Below are 15,718 nucleotides of genomic sequence, written 5' to 3' on the forward strand. Positions count from 1 at the left end.
TGGTTTCGGGGTTCACGGAGCCTTCGTGACCCCTATTTAGACCCGTGCTGTTCGAGACTCCCCCGGAGGGTTGCCTCGCGCTCCTTTCCGTGGCCGCGGCGTCCCGGAAGTCACCATTTCCGTTTGGCAGAATTTCTTAGTGAATTGCCGAAAGTCAGATTTTCTATGAAATTGTGACCCCGGGGCTTTGGGATTTTTTCAAAAAAATATTTTTCTGCTGGTTAAGTTGTCGAGGGCTGATTCCTTTTCCTGTGATAAAAAGACTTCTGTTTCCACTGAAAAACCTCTCAGGGGTGCGTTTGCAACCATTTGGCACCATTTTTGAGTGACTTGCTGAAAGTCAGATTTTTGATGAAATTGTGACTCCGGGGCTTAGGGATTTTTTCAAAAAAATATTTTTCTGCCGGTTAAGTTGTTTAGGACTGATTCCTTTTCCTGTGATAAATAGACTTCTGTTTCCAAGGAAAAACCTCTCAGGGGAGCATTTGCAACCGTTTGACACCATTTTTGAGTGAATTGCTGAAAGTCAGATTTTCTATGAAATTGTCACTCCGGGGCTTAGGGATTTTTTCAAAAAAATAATTTTCTGCCTGTTAAGTTGTTGAGGGCTTATTCCTTTTCTTGTAATAAAAAGACTTCTGCTTCCACCCAAAAATCTTTCAGGGGAGCATTTGCAACCGTTTGGCACCATTTCTGAGTGAATTGCCGAAAGTCAGATTTTCTATGAAATTGTCACTCCGGGGCTTTTTTCAAAAAAATCATTTTCTGCCGGTTAAGTTGTTGAGGGCTGATTCCTTTTCCTGTGATAAAAAGACTTCTGTTTCCAAGGAAAAACCTCTCATGGAAGCATTTGCAACCGTTTGGCACCATTTTTGAGTGAATTGCTGAAGGTCAGATTTTCTATGAAATTGTGACCCCGGGGCTTAGGGATTTTTTCAAAAAAATCATTTTCTGCCAGTTAAGTTGTTGAGGGCTGATTCCTTTTCCTGTGATAAAAAGACTTCTACTTCCACCGAAAAACCTTTCAGGAGAGCATTTGCAACCGTTTTGCACCATTTTTGCGTGAATTGCTGAAAGTCAGATTTTTTATAAAATTGTGACCCCGGGGCTTAGGGATTTTTTCAAAAAAAATCATTTTCTGCCGGTGAAGTTGTCGAGGGCTGATTTCTTTTCCTGTGATAAAAAGCCTTCTATTTCGACCGCCAAAACTCTCCGGGGCGCATTTGCAACCGTTTGGCAGCATTTCTGAGTGAATTGCCGAAAATCAGATTTTCTATGAAATTGTGACTCCGGGGCTTAAGGATTATTTAAAAAAAATATTTTTCTGCCTGTTAAGTTGTCGAGGGCTGATTTCTTTTCCTGTAATAAAAAGCCTTCTGTTTCGAATGCCAAAACTCTCAGGGGAGCATTTGCAAACGTTTGGCACCATTTCTGAGTGAATTGCCGAAAATCAGATTTTCTATGAAATTGTGACTCCGGGGCTTAAGGATTATTTCAAAAAAATATTTTTCTGCCTGTTAAGTTGTCGAGGGCTGATTTCTTTTCCTGTAATAAAAAGCCTTCTGTTTCGAACGCCAAAACTCTCAGGGGAGCATTTGCAAACGTTTGGCACCATCTCTGAGTGAATTGCCGAAAGTCAGATTTTCGATGAAATTCTGACCCCGGGGCTTAGGGATTTTTTCAAAAAAATCATTTTCGGCCGGTTAAGTTGTTGAGGGCTGATTCCTTTTCCTGTGATAAAAAGACTTCTGTTTCCAAGGAAAAACCTCTCAGGGGAGCATTTGCAACCGTTTGGCACCATTTTTGAGTGAATTCCCGAAAGTCTGATTTTCTATGAAATTGTGACTTAGGGATTTTTTCAAAAAAATCATTTTCTGCCGGTTAAGTTGTTGAGGGCTGATTCCTTTTCCTGTGATAAAAAGACTTCTGTTTCCAAGGAAAAACCTCTCATGGAAGCATTTGCAACCGTTTGGCACCATTTTTGAGTGAATTGCTGAAGGTCAGATTTTCTATGAAATTGTGACCCCGGGGCTTAGGGATTTTTTCAAAAAAATCATTTTCTGCCAGTTAAGTTGTTGAGGGCTGATTCCTTTTCCTGTGATAAAAAGACTTCTACTTCCACCGAAAAACCTTTCAGGAGAGCATTTGCAACCGTTTTGCACCATTTTTGCGTGAATTGCTGAAAGTCAGATTTTTTATAAAATTGTGACCCCGGGGCTTAGGGATTTTTTCAAAAAAAATCATTTTCTGCCGGTGAAGTTGTCGAGGGCTGATTTCTTTTCCTGTGATAAAAAGCCTTCTATTTCGACCGCCAAAACTCTCCGGGGCGCATTTGCAACCGTTTGGCAGCATTTCTGAGTGAATTGTCGAAAATCAGATTTTCTATGAAATTGTGACTCCGGGGCTTAAGGATTATTTCAAAAAAATATTTTTCTGCCTGTTAAATTGTCGAGGGCTGATTTCTTTTCCTGTAATAAAAAGCCTTCTGTTTCGAACGCCAAAACTCTCAGGGGAGCATTTGCAAAGGTTTGGCACCATTTCTGAGTGAATTGCCGAAAATCAGATTTTCTATGAAATTGTGACCCCGGGGCTTAGGGATTTTTTCAAAAAAATCATTTTCTGCCGGTTAAGTTGTTGAGGGCTGATTCCTTTTCCTGTGATAAAAAGACTTCTGTTTCCAATGAAAAACCTCTCATGAAAGCATTTGCAACCGTTGGGCACCATTTTTGAGTAAATTGCTGAAGGTCAGATTTTCTATGAAATTGTGACCCCGGGGCTTAGGGATTTTTTCAAAAAAATCATTTTCTGCCAGTTAAGTTGTTGAGGGCTGATTCCTTTTCCTGTGATAAAAAGACTTCTACTTCCACCGAAAAACCTTTCAGGAGAGCATTTGCAACCGTTTGGCACCATTTTTGCGTGAATTGCTGAAAGTCAGATTTTTTATAAAATTGTGACCCCGGGGCTTAGGGATTTTTTTCAAAAAAAATCATTTTCTGCCGGTGAAGTTGTCGAGGGCTGATTTCTTTTCCTGTGATAAAAAGCCTTCTATTTCGACCGCCAAAACTCTCCGGGGCGCATTTGCAACCGTTTGGCAGCATTTCTGAGTGAATTGCCGAAAATCAGATTTTCTATGAAATAGTGACTCCGGGGCTTAAGGATTATTTCAAAAAAATATTTTTCTGCCTGTTAAATTGTCGAGGGCTGATTTCTTTTCCTGTAATAAAAAGCCTTCTGTTTCGAACGCCAAAACTCTCAGGGGAGCATTTGCAAAGGTTTGGCACCATTTCTGAGTGAATTGCCGAAAATCAGATTTTCTATGAAATTGTGACTCCGGGGCTTAACGATTATTTCAAAAAAATATTTTTCTGCCTGTTAAGTTGTCGAGGGCTGATTTCTTTTCCTGTAATAAAAAGCCTTCTGTTTCGAACGCCAAAACTCTCAGGGGAGCATTTGCAAACGTTTGGCACCATCTCTGAGTGAATTGCCGAAAGTCAGATTTTCGATGAAATTCTGACCCCGGGGCTTAGGGATTTTTTCAAAAAAATATTTTTCGGCCGGTTAAGTTGTTGAGGGCTGATTCCTTTTCCTGTGATAAAAAGACTTCTGTTTCCAAGGAAAAACCTCTCAGGGGAGCATTTGCAACCGTTTGGCACCATTTTTGAGTGAATTCCCGAAAGTCTGATTTTCTATGAAATTGTGACTTAGGGATTTTTTCAAAAAAATCATTTTCTGCCGGTTAAGTTTTCGAGGGCTGATTCCTTTTCCTGTGATAAAAAGACTTCTGCTTCCACCGAAAAACCTTTCAGGAGAGCATTTGCAACCGTTTGGCACCATTTTTGAGTGAATTGCATAAAGTCAGATTTTTTATAAAATTGTGACCCCGGGGCTTAGGGATTTTTTCAAAAAAAAAAATCATTTTCTGCCGGTGAAGTTGTCGAGGGCTGATTTCTTTTCCTGTGATAAAAAGCCTTCTCTTTCGACCGCCAAAAATCTCAGGGGAGCATTTGCAACCGTTCGGCACCATTTCTGAGTGAATTGCCGAAAGTCAGATTTTCTATGAAATTGTGATCCCGGGGCTTAGGGATTTTTTCAAAAAAATATTTTTCTGCCGGTTAAGTTGTCAAGGGCTGATTTCTTTTCCTGTGATAAAAAGCCTTCTGTTTCGACCGCCAAAACTCTCAGGGGAGCATTTGCAACCATTTGGCACCATTTCTGAGTGAATTGCCGAAAGTCAGATTTTCGATGAAATTGTCACCCCAGGGCTTTGGGATTTTTTCAAAAAAATATTTTTCTGCCGGTTAAGTTGTCGAGGGCTGATTCCTTTTCCTGTGATAGAAAGACTTCTGTTTCCAGCAAAAACCTTTCGGGAGAGCATTTGCAACCATCTGGCACCATTTTTGACTGAATTGTCGAAAGTCAGATTTTCTATGAAATTGTGACCCCGGGGCTTAGGGATTTTTTGAAAAAAAACATTTTTCTGCCGGTTAAGTTTTCGAGGGCTCTTTCCTTTTCCTGTGATAAAAAGCCTTGTGTTTCGAACGCCAAAACTCTCAGTGGAGCATTTGCAAACGTTTGGCACCATCTCTGAGTGAATTGCCGAAAGTCAGATTTTTGATGAAATTGTGATCCCGGGGCTTAGGGATTTTTTCAAAAAAATCACTTTCTGCCGGTTAAGTTGTTGAGGGCTGATTCCTTTTCCTGTAATAAAAAGGCTTCTGCTTCCACCAAAAAATCTTTCAGGGGAGCATTTGCAACCGTTTGGCACCATTTTTGAGTGAATTGCCAAAAGTCAGATTTTCTATGAAATTGTGACCCCTGGGCTTAGGGATTTTTTCAAAAAAACATTTTTCTGCTGGTTAAGTTGTCGAGGGCTGATTCCTTTTCCTGTGATAAAAAGACTTCTGTTTCCACCAAAAACCTTTCAGGAGAGCATTTGCAACTGTCTGGCACCATTTTTGAGTGAATTGCCAAAAGTCAGATTTTCTATGAAATTGTGACCCCTGGGCTTAGGGATTTTTTCAAAAAAATATTTTTCTGCTGGTTAAGTTGTCGAGGGCTGATTCCTTTTCCTGTGATAAAAAGACTTCTGTTTCCACCAAAAACCTTTCAGGAGAGCATTTGCAACCGTCTGGCACCATTTTTGAGTGAATTGCCGAAAGTCAGATTTTTTATAAAATTGTGACCCCGGGGCTTAGGGATTTTTTCAAAAAAAATCATTTTCTGCCGGTGAAGTTGTCGAGGGCTGATTTCTTTTCCTGTGATAAAAAGCCTTCTCTTTCGACCGCCAAAAATCTCAGGGGAAAATTTGCAACCGTTCGGCACCATTTCTGAGTGAATTGCCGAAAGTCAGATTTTCTATGAAATTGTGACTCCGGGTCTTAAGGATTTTTTCAAAAAAATATTTTTCTGCCGGTTAAGTTGTCGAGGGCTGATTTCTTTTCCTGTAATAAAAAGCCTTCTGCTTCCAACGAAAAACCTTTCAGGAGAGCATTTGCAACCATCTGGCACCATTTTTGACTGAATTGCCGAAAGTCAGATTTTCTATGAAATTGTGACCCCGGGGCTTAGGGATTTTTTGAAAAAAAAAACATTTTTCTGCCGGTTAAGTTTTTGAGGGCTGATTCCTTTTCCTGTGATAAAAAGCCTTCTGTTTCGACCGCCAAAACTCTCAGGGGAGCATTTGCAACCATTTGGCACCATTTCTGAGTGAATTGTCGAAAGTCAGATTTTCTATGAAATTGTGACCCCGGGGCTTAAGGATTTTTTCAAAAAAATATTTTTCTGCCGGTTAAGTTGTCGAGGGCTGATTTCTTTTCCTGTAATAAATAGCCTTCTGTTTCGAACACCAAAACTCTCAGGGGAGCATTTGCAAATGTTTGGCACCATCTCTGAGTGAATTGGCGAAAGTCAGATTTTCGATGAAATTGTGACCCCGGGGCTTAGGGATTTTTTCAAAAAAATCATTTTCGGCCGGTTAAGTTGTTGAGGGCTGATTCCTTTTCCTGCGATAAAAAGACTTCTGTTTCCAAGGAAAAACCTCTCAGGGGAGCATTTGCAACCGTTTGGCACCATTTTTGAGTGAATTCCCGAAAGTCTGATTTTCTATGAAATTGTGATTTAGGGATTTTTTCAAAAAAATCATTTTCTGCCGGTTAAGTTTTCGAGGGCTGATTCCTTTTCCTGTGATAAAAAGACTTCTGCTTCCACCGAAAAACCTTTCAGGAGAGCATTTGCAACCGTTTGGCACCATTTTTGAGTGAATTGCCTAAAGTCAGATTTTTTATAAAATTGTGACCCCGGGGCTTAGGGATTTTTTCAAAAAAAATCATTTTCTGCCGGTGAAGTTGTCGAGGGCTGATTTCTTTTCCTGTGATAAAAAGCCTTCTCTTTCGACCGCCAAAAATCTCAGGGGAGCATTTGCAACCGTTCGGCACCATTTCTGAGTGAATTGCCGAAAGTCAGATTTTCTATGAAATTGTGACTCCGGGGCTTAAGGATTTTTTCAAAAAAATATTTTTCTGCCGGTTAAGTTGTCGAGGGCTGATTTCTTTTCCTGTAATACAAAGCCTTCTGCTTCCACCGAAAAACCTTTCAGGAGAGCATTTGCAACCATCTGGCACCATTTTTGACTGAATTTCCGAAAGTCAGATTTTCTATGAAATTGTGACCCCGGGGCTTAGGGATTTTTTGAAAAAAAACATTTTTCTGCCGGTTAAGTTTTCGAGGGCTGATTCCTTTTCCTGTGATAAAAAGCCTTCTGTTTCGACCGTCAAAACTCTCAGGGGAGCATTTGCAACCATTTGGCACCATTTCTGAGTGAATTGCCGAAAGTCAGATTTTCTATGAAATTGTGACCCCGGGGCTTAAGGATTTTTTCAAAAAAATATTTTTCTGCCGGTTAAGTTGTCGAGGGCTGATTTCTTTTCCTGTAATAAATAGCCTTCTGTTTCGAACACCAAAACTCTCAGGGGAGCATTTGCAACCGTTCGTCACCATTTCTGAGTGAATTGCCGAAAGTCAGATTTTCTATGAAATTGTGACCCCGGGGCTTAGGGATTTTTTCAAAAAAATATTTTTCTGCCGGTTAAGTTGTCAAGGGCTGATTTCTTTTCTTGTGATAAAAAGCCTTCTGTTTCGACCGCCAAAACTCTCAGGGGAGCATTTGCAACCATTTGGCACCAATTCTGAGTGAATTGCCGAAAGTCAGATTTTCGATGAAATTGTGACTTAGGGATTTTTTCAAAAAAATCATTTTCTGCCGGTTAAGTTGTTGAGGGCTGATTCCTTTTCCTGTGATAAAAAGTCTTCTGTTTCCAAGGAAAAACCTTTCAGGAGAGCATTTGCAACCGTTTGGCACCATTTTTGAGTGAATTGCCGAAAGTCAGATTTTTTATAAAATTGTGACCCCGGGGCTTAGGGATTTTTTCAAAAAAAATCATTTTCTGCCGGTGAAGTTGTCGAGGGCTGATTTCTTTTCCTGTGATAAAAAGCCTTCTCTTTCGACCGCCAAAAATCTCAGGGGAGCATTTGCAACCGTTCGGCACCATTTCTGAGTGAATTGCCGAAAGTCAGATTTTCTATGAAATTGTGACTCCGGGGCTTAAGGATTTTTTCAAAAAAATATTTTTCTGCCGGTTAAGTTGTCGAGGGCTGATTTCTTTTCCTGTAATACAAAGCCTTCTGCTTCCACCGAAAAACCTTTCAGGAGAGCATTTGCAACCATCTGGCACCATTTTTGACTGAATTTCCGAAAGTCAGATTTTCTATGAAATTGTGACCCCGGGGCTTAGGGATTTTTTGAAAAAAAACATTTTTCTGCCGGTTAAGTTTTCGAGGGCTGATTCCTTTTCCTGTGATAAAAAGCCTTCTGTTTCGACCGTCAAAACTCTCAGGGGAGCATTTGCAACCATTTGGCACCATTTCTGAGTGAATTGCCGAAAGTCAGATTTTCTATGAAATTGTGACCCCGGGGCTTAAGGATTTTTTCAAAAAAATATTTTTCTGCCGGTTAAGTTGTCGAGGGCTGATTTCTTTTCCTGTAATAAATAGCCTTCTGTTTCGAACACCAAAACTCTCAGGGGAGCATTTGCAAACGTTTGGCACCATCTCTGAGTGAATTGGCGAAAGTCAGATTTTCTATGAAATTGTGACTCCGGGGCTTAAGGATTTTTTCAAAAAAATATTTTTCTGCCGGTTAAGTTGTCGAGGGCTGATTTCTTTTCCTGTAATAAAAAGCCTTCTGCTTCCACCGAAAAACCTTTCAGGAGAGCATTTGCAACCATCTGGCACCATTTTTGACTGAATTGCCGAAAGTCAGATTTTCTATGAAATTGTGACCCCGGGGCTTAGGGATTTTTTGAAAAAAAACATTTTTCTGCCGGTTAAGTTTTCGAGGGCTGATTCCTTTTCCTGTGATAAAAAGCCTTCTGTTTCGACCGCCAAAACTCTCAGGGGAGCATTTGCAACCATTTGGCACCATTTCTGAGTGAATTGCCGAAAGTCAGATTTTCTATGAAATTGTGACCCCGGGGTTTAAGTATTTTTTCAAAAAAATATTTTTCTGCCGGTTAAGTTGTCGAGGGCTGATTTCTTTTCCTGTAATAAATAGCCTTCTGTTTCGAACACCAAAACTCTCAGGGGAGCATTTGCAAACGTTTGGCACCATCTCTGAGTGAATTGGCGAAAGTCAGATTTTCGATGAAATTGTGACCCCGGGGCTTAGGGATTTTTTCAAAAAAATCATTTTCGGTCGGTTAAGTTGTTGAGGGCTGATTCCTTTTCCTGCGATAAAAAGACTTCTGTTTCCAAGGAAAAACCTCTCAGGGGAGCATTTGCAACCGTTTGGCACCATTTTTGAGTGAATTCCCGAAAGTCTGATTTTCTATGAAATTGTGATTTAGGGATTTTTTCAAAAAAATCATTTTCTGCCGGTTAAGTTTTCGAGGGCTGATTCCTTTTCCTGTGATAAAAAGACTTCTGCTTCCACCGAAAAACCTTTCAGGAGAGCATTTGCAACCGTTTGGCACGATTTTTGAGTGAATTGCCTAAAGTCAGATTTTTTATAAAATTGTGACCCCGGGGCTTAGGGATTTTTTCAAAAAAAATCATTTTCTGCCGGTGAAGTTGTCGAGGGCTGATTTCTTTTCCTGTGATAAAAAGCCTTCTCTTTCGACCGCCAAAAATCTCAGGGGAGCATTTGCAACCATTCGGCACCATTTCTGAGTGAATTGCCGAAAGTCAGATTTTCTATGAAATTGTGACTCCGGGGCTTAAGGATTTTTTCAAAAAAATATTTTTTCTGCCGGTTAAGTTGTCGAGGGCTGATTTCTTTTCCTGTAATACAAAGCCTTCTGCTTCCACCGAAAAACCTTTCAGGAGAGCATTCGCAACCATCTGGCACCATTTTTGACTGAATTGCCGAAAGTCAGATTTTCTATGAAATTGTGACCCCGGGGCTTAGGGATTTTTTCAAAAAAACATTTTTCTGCCGGTTAAGTTGTCGAGGGCTGATTTCTTTTCCTGTAATAAAAAGCCTTCTGTTTCGAACGCCAAAACTCTCAGGGGAGCATTTGCAACCGTCTGGCACCATTTCTGAGTGAATTGCCGAAAGTCAGATTTTCTATGAAATTGTGACTCCGGGGCTTAAGGATTTTTTCAAAAAAATATTTTTCTGCCCGTTAAGTTGTAAAGGGCTGATTCCTTTTACTGTGATAAAAAGCCTTCTGTTTGGACCGCCAAAACTCTCAGGGAAGCATTTGCAACTGTTTGGCACCATCTCTAAGTGAATTGGCGAAAGTCAGATTTTCTATGAAAGTGTGACCCCGGGGCTTAGGGATTTTTTCAAAAAAATCATTTTCTGCCCGTGAAGTTGTCGAGGGCTGTTTTCTTTTCCTGTGATAAAAAGCCTTCTGTTTCGACCACCAAAACTCTCAGGGGAGCATTTGCAACCGTTTGGCACCATTTCTGAGTGAATTGCCGAAAGTCAGATTTTTGATGAAATTGTGACCCCGGGGCTTAGGGATTTTTTCCAAAAAATCATTTTCTGCCGGTTAAGTTGTCGAGGGCTGATTACTTTTCCTGTGATAAAAAGACTTCTGTTTACACCAAAAACTTTTCAGGAGAGCATTTGCAACCGTCTGGCACCATTTTTGAGTGAATTGCCGAAAGTCAGATTTTCTATGGAATTGTAACCCCGGGGCTTAGGGATTTTTTCAAAAAAAAATCATTTTCTGCCGGTGAAGTTGTCGAGGGCTGATTTCTTTTCCTGTGATAAAAAGCCTTCTCTTTCGACCGCCAAAAATCTCAGGGGAGCATTTGCAACCGTTCGGCACCATTTCTGAATTGCCGAAAGTCAGATTTTCTATGAAATTGTGACTCCGGGGCTTAAGGATTTTTTCAAAAAAATATTTTTCTGCCGGTTTAGTTGTCGAGGGCTGATTTCTTTTCCTGTAATACAAAGCCTTCTGCTTCCACCGAAAAACCTTTCAGGAGAGCATTTGCAACCATCTGGCACCATTTTTGACTGAATTGCCGAAAGTCAGATTTTCTATGAAATTGTGACCCCGGGGCTTAGGGATTTTTTGAAAAAAAAAACATTTAACTGCCGGTTAAGTTTTCGAGGACTGATTCCTTTTCCTGTGATAAAAAGCCTTCTGTTTCGACCGCCAAAACTCTCAGGGGAGCATTTGCAACCATTTGGCACCATTTCTGAGTGAATTGCCGAAAGTCAGATTTTCTATGAAATTGTGACCCCGGGGCTTAAGGATTTTTTCAAAAAAATATTTTTCTGCCGGTTAAGTTGTCGAGGGCTGATTTCTTTTCCTGTAATAAATAGCCTTCTGTTTCGAACACCAAAACTCTCAGGGGAGCATTTGCAAACGTTTGGCACCATCTCTGAGTGAATTGGCGAAAGTCAGATTTTCGATGAAATTGTGACCCCGGGGCTTAAGGATTTTTTCCAAAAAATATTTTTCTGCCGGTTAAGTTGTCGAGGGCTGATTTCTTTTCCTGTAATAAATAGCCTTCTGTTTCGAACACCAAAACTCTCAGGGGAGCATTTGCAAACGTTTGGCACCATCTCTGAGTGAATTGGCGAAAGTCAGATTTTCGATGAAATTGTGACCCCGGGGCTTAGGGATTTTTTCAAAAAAATCATTTTCGGCCGGTTAAGTTGTTGAGGGCTGATTCCTTTTCCTGCGATAAAAAGACTTCTGTTTCCAAGGAAAAACCTCTCAGTGGAGCATTTGCAACCGTTTGGCACCATTTTTGAGTGAATTCCCGAAAGTCTGATTTTCTATGAAATTGTGATTTAGGGATTTTTTCAAAAAAATCATTTTCTGCCGGTTAAGTTTTCGAGGGCTGATTCCTTTTCCTGTGATAAAAAGACTTCTGCTTCCACCGAAAAACCTTTCAGGAGAGCATTTGCAACCGTTTGGCACCATTTTTGAGTGAATTGCCTAAAGTCAGATTTTTTATAAAATTGTGACCCCGGGGCTTAGGGATTTTTTCAAAAAAAATCATTTTCTGCCCGTGAAGTTGTCGAGGGCTGATTTCTTTTCCTGTGATAAAAAGCCTTCTCTTTCGACCGCCAAAAATCTCAGGGGAGCATTTGCAACCGTTCGGCACCATTTCTGAGTGAATTGCCGAAAGTCAGATTTTCTATGAAATTGTGACCCCGGGGCTTAGGGATTTTTTCAAAAAAATATTTTTCTGCCGGTTAAGTTGTCAAGGGCTGATTCCTTTTCCTGTGATAAAAAGCCTTCTGTTTCGACCGCCAAAACTCTCAGGGGAGCATTTGCAACCGTTTGGCACCATTTCTGAGTGAATTGCCAAAAGTCTGATTTTCTATGAAATTGTTACTTAGGGATTTTTTCAAAAAAATCATTTTCTGCCGGTTAAGTTTTCGAGGGCTGATTCCTTTTCCTGTGATAAAAAGACTTCTGTTTACACCAAAAACTTTTCAGGAGAGCATTTGCAACCGTTTGGCACCATTTTTGAGTGAATTGCCAAAAGTCTGATTTTTTATAAAATTGTGACCCCGGGGCTTTGGGATTTTTTCAAAAAAATATTTTTCTGCCGGTGAAGTTGTCAAGGGCTGTTTTCTTTTCCTGTGATAAAAAGCCTTCTCTTTCGACCGACAAAAATCTCAGGGGAGCATTTGCAACCGTTTGGCACCATTTCTGAGTGAATTGCCGAAAGTCAGATTTTCTATGAAATTGTGACCCCGGGGCTTAGGGATTTTTTCAAAGAAATATTTTTCTGCCGGTTAAGTTGTCAAGGGCTGTTTTCTTTTCCTGTGATAAAAAGCCTTCTGTTTCGACCGCCAAAACTCTCAGGGGAGCATTTGCAACTGTCTGGCACCATTTTTGAGTGAATTGCCGAAAGTCAGATTTTCTATGAAATTGTGACCCCGGGGCTTAGGGATTTTTTCAAAAAAACATTTTTCTGCCGGTTAAGTTGTAAAGGGCTGATTCCTTTTACTGTGATAAAAAGCCTTCTGTTTCGAACGCTAAAACTCTCAGGGGAGCATTTGCAACCGTCTGGCACCATTTCTGAGTGAATTGCCGAAAGTCAGATTTTCTATGAAATTGTGACTCCGGGGCTTAAGGATTTTTTCAAAAAAATATTTTTCTGCCGGTTAAGTTGTAAAGGGCTGATTCCTTTTACTGTGATAAAAAGCCTTCTGTTTGGACCGCCAAAACTCTCAGGGAAGCATTTGCAACCGTTTGGCACCATCTCTAAGTGAATTGGCGAAAGTCAGATTTTCTATGAAATTGTGACCCCGGGGCTTAGGGATTTTTTCAAAAAAATCATTTTCTGCCCGTGAAGTTGTTGAGGGCTGATTTCTTTTCCTGTGATAAAAAGACTTCTGTTTACACCAAAAACTTTTCAGGAGAGCATTTGCAACCGTCTGGCACCATTTTTGAGTGAATTGCCGAAAGTCAGATTTTCTATGAAATTGTGACCCCGGGGCTTAGGGATTTTTTCAAAGAAATATTTTTCTGCCGGTTAAGTTGTCAAGGGCTGTTTTCTTTTCCTGTGATAAAAAGCCTTCTGTTTCGACCGCCAAAACTCTCAGGGGAGCATTTGCAACTGTCTGGCACCATTTTTGAGTGAATTGCCGAAAGTCAGATTTTCTATGAAATTGTGACCCCGGGGCTTAGGGATTTTTTCAAAAAAACATTTTTCTGCTGGTTAAGTTTTCGAGGGCTGATTCCTTTTACTGTGATAAAAAGCCTTCTGTTTTGACCGCGAAAACTCTCAGTGGAGCATTTGCAACCGTTAGGCACCATTTCTGAGTGAATTGCCGAAAGTCAGCTTTTCTATGAAATTGTGACTCCGGGGCTTAAGGATTTTTTCCAAAAAATATTGTTCTGCCGGTTAAGTTGTCGAGGGCTGATTGCTTTTCCTGTAATAAAAAGCCTTCTCTTTCGACCGCCAAAACTCTCAGGGGAGCATTTAAAACCGTTTGGCACCATCTCTGAGTGAATTGCCGAAAGTCAGATTTTCGATGAAATTCTGACCCCGGGGCTTAGGGATTTTTTCAAAAAAATCATTTTCTGCCAGTTAAGTTGTTGAGGGCTGATTCCTTTTCCTGTGATAAAAAGGCTTCTGCTTCCACCGAAACACATTTCAGGAGAGCATTTGCAACCGTTTGGCACCATTTTTGAGTGAATTGCCGGAAGTCAGATTTTCTATGAAATTGTGACCCCGGGGCTTAGGGATTTTTTTCAAAAAAATCATTTTCTGCCGGTTAAGTTGTTGAGGGCAGATTCCTTTTCCTGTAATAAAAAGCCTTCTCTTTCGACCGCCAAAACTCTCAGGGGAGCATTTGCAACCATTTGGCACCATTTTTGAGTGAATTCCCGAAAGTCAGATTTTTTATAAAATTGTGACCCCGGGGCTTAGGGTTTTTTTTCAAAAAAATCATTTTCTGCCGGTGAAGTTGTTGAGGGCTGATTTCTTTTCCTGTGATAAAAAGCCTTCTGTTTCGATAGCGAAAACTCTCAGGGGAGCATTTGCAACCTTTTGGCAGCATTTCTGAGTGAATTGTGGAAAGTCAGATTTTCGATGAAATTCTGACCCCGGGGCTTAGGGATTTTTTCAAAAAAATCATATTCTGCCGGTTAAGTTTTCGAGGGCTGATTCCTTTTCCTGTGATAAAAAGACTTCTGTTTCCAAGGAAAAACCTCTCAGGGGAGCATTTGCAACCGTTTGGCACCATTTTTGAGTGAATTCCCGAAAGTCTGATTTTCTATGAAATTGTGACTTAGGGATTTTTTCAAAAAAATCATTTTCTGCCGGTTAAGTTGTCGAGGGCTGATTTCTTTTCCTGTGATAAAAAGCCTTCTCTTTCGACCGCCAAAAATCTCAGGGGAGCATTTGCAACCGTTCAGCACCATTTCTGAGTGAATTGCTGAAAGTCAGATTTTTTATCAAATTGTGACCCCGGGGCTTAGGGATTTTTTCAAAAAAATTATTTTCTGCCGGTTAAGTTGTCGAGGACTGATTTCTTTTCCTGTGATAAAAAGCCTTCTGTTTCGACCGCCAAAACTCTCCGGGGCGCATTAGCAACCGTTTGGAAGCATTTCTGAGTGAATTGCCGAAAGTCAGATTTTCTATGAAATTGTGACCCCGGGGCTTAGGGATTTTTTCAAAAAAACATTTTTCTTCCGCTTAAGTTTTCGAGGGCTGATTCCTTTTACTGTGATAAAAAGCCTTCTGTTTCGACCGCCAAAACTCTCAGGGGAGCATTTGCAACCGTTTGGCACCATTTCTGAGTGAATTGCCGAAAGTCAGATTTTCTATGAAATTGTGACTCCGGGGCTTAAGGATATTTTCAAAAAAATATTTTTCTGCCGGTTAAGTTGTCGAGGGCTGATTTTTTTTCCTGTAATAAAAAGCCTTCTGTTTCAACCGCCAAAACTCTCAGGGGAGCATTTGCAAACGTTTGGCACCATCTCTGAGTGAATTGCCGAAAGTCAGATTTTCGATGAAATTGTGACCCCAGGGCTTAGGGATTTTTTCAAAAAAGTCATTTTCTGCCGGTTAAGTTGTTGAGGGCTGATTCCTTTTCCTGTGATAAAAAGACTTCTGTTTCCAAGGAAAAACCTCTCAGGGGAGCATTTGCAACCGTTTGGCACCATTTTTGAGTGAATTCCCGAAAGTCTGATTTTCTATGAAATTGTGACTTAGGGATTTTTTCAAAAAAATCATTTTCTGCCGGTTAAGTTTTCGAGGGCTGATTCCTTTTCCTGTGATAAAAAGACTTCTGTTTCCAAGGAAAAACCTCTCAGGGGAGCATTTGCAACCGTTTGGCACCATTTTTGAGTGAATTCCCGAAAGTCTGATTTTCTATGAAATTGTGACTTAGGGATTTTTTCAAAAAAATCATTTTCTGCCGGTTAAGTTTTCGAGGGCTGATTCCTTTTCCTGTGAAAAAAGACTTCTGCTTCCAAGGAAAAACCTCTCAGGGGAGCATTTGCAACCGTTTGGCACCATTTTTGAGTGAATTCCCGAAAGTCTGATTTTCTATGAAATTGTGACTTAGTGATTTTTTCAAAAAAATCATTTTCTGCCGGTTAAGTTTTCGAGGCCTGATTCCTTTTCCTGTGATAAAAAGACTTCTGTTTCCAAGGAAAAACCTCTCAGGGGAGCATTTGCAACCGTTTGGCACCATTTTTGAGTGAATTCCCGAAAGTCTGATTTTCTATGAAAT

The sequence above is a fragment of the Podarcis vaucheri genome (assembly GCF_965113315.1).
Source record: "Podarcis vaucheri genome assembly, chromosome: 6".
Classification (NCBI taxonomy): Eukaryota; Metazoa; Chordata; class Lepidosauria; order Squamata; family Lacertidae; genus Podarcis; species Podarcis vaucheri.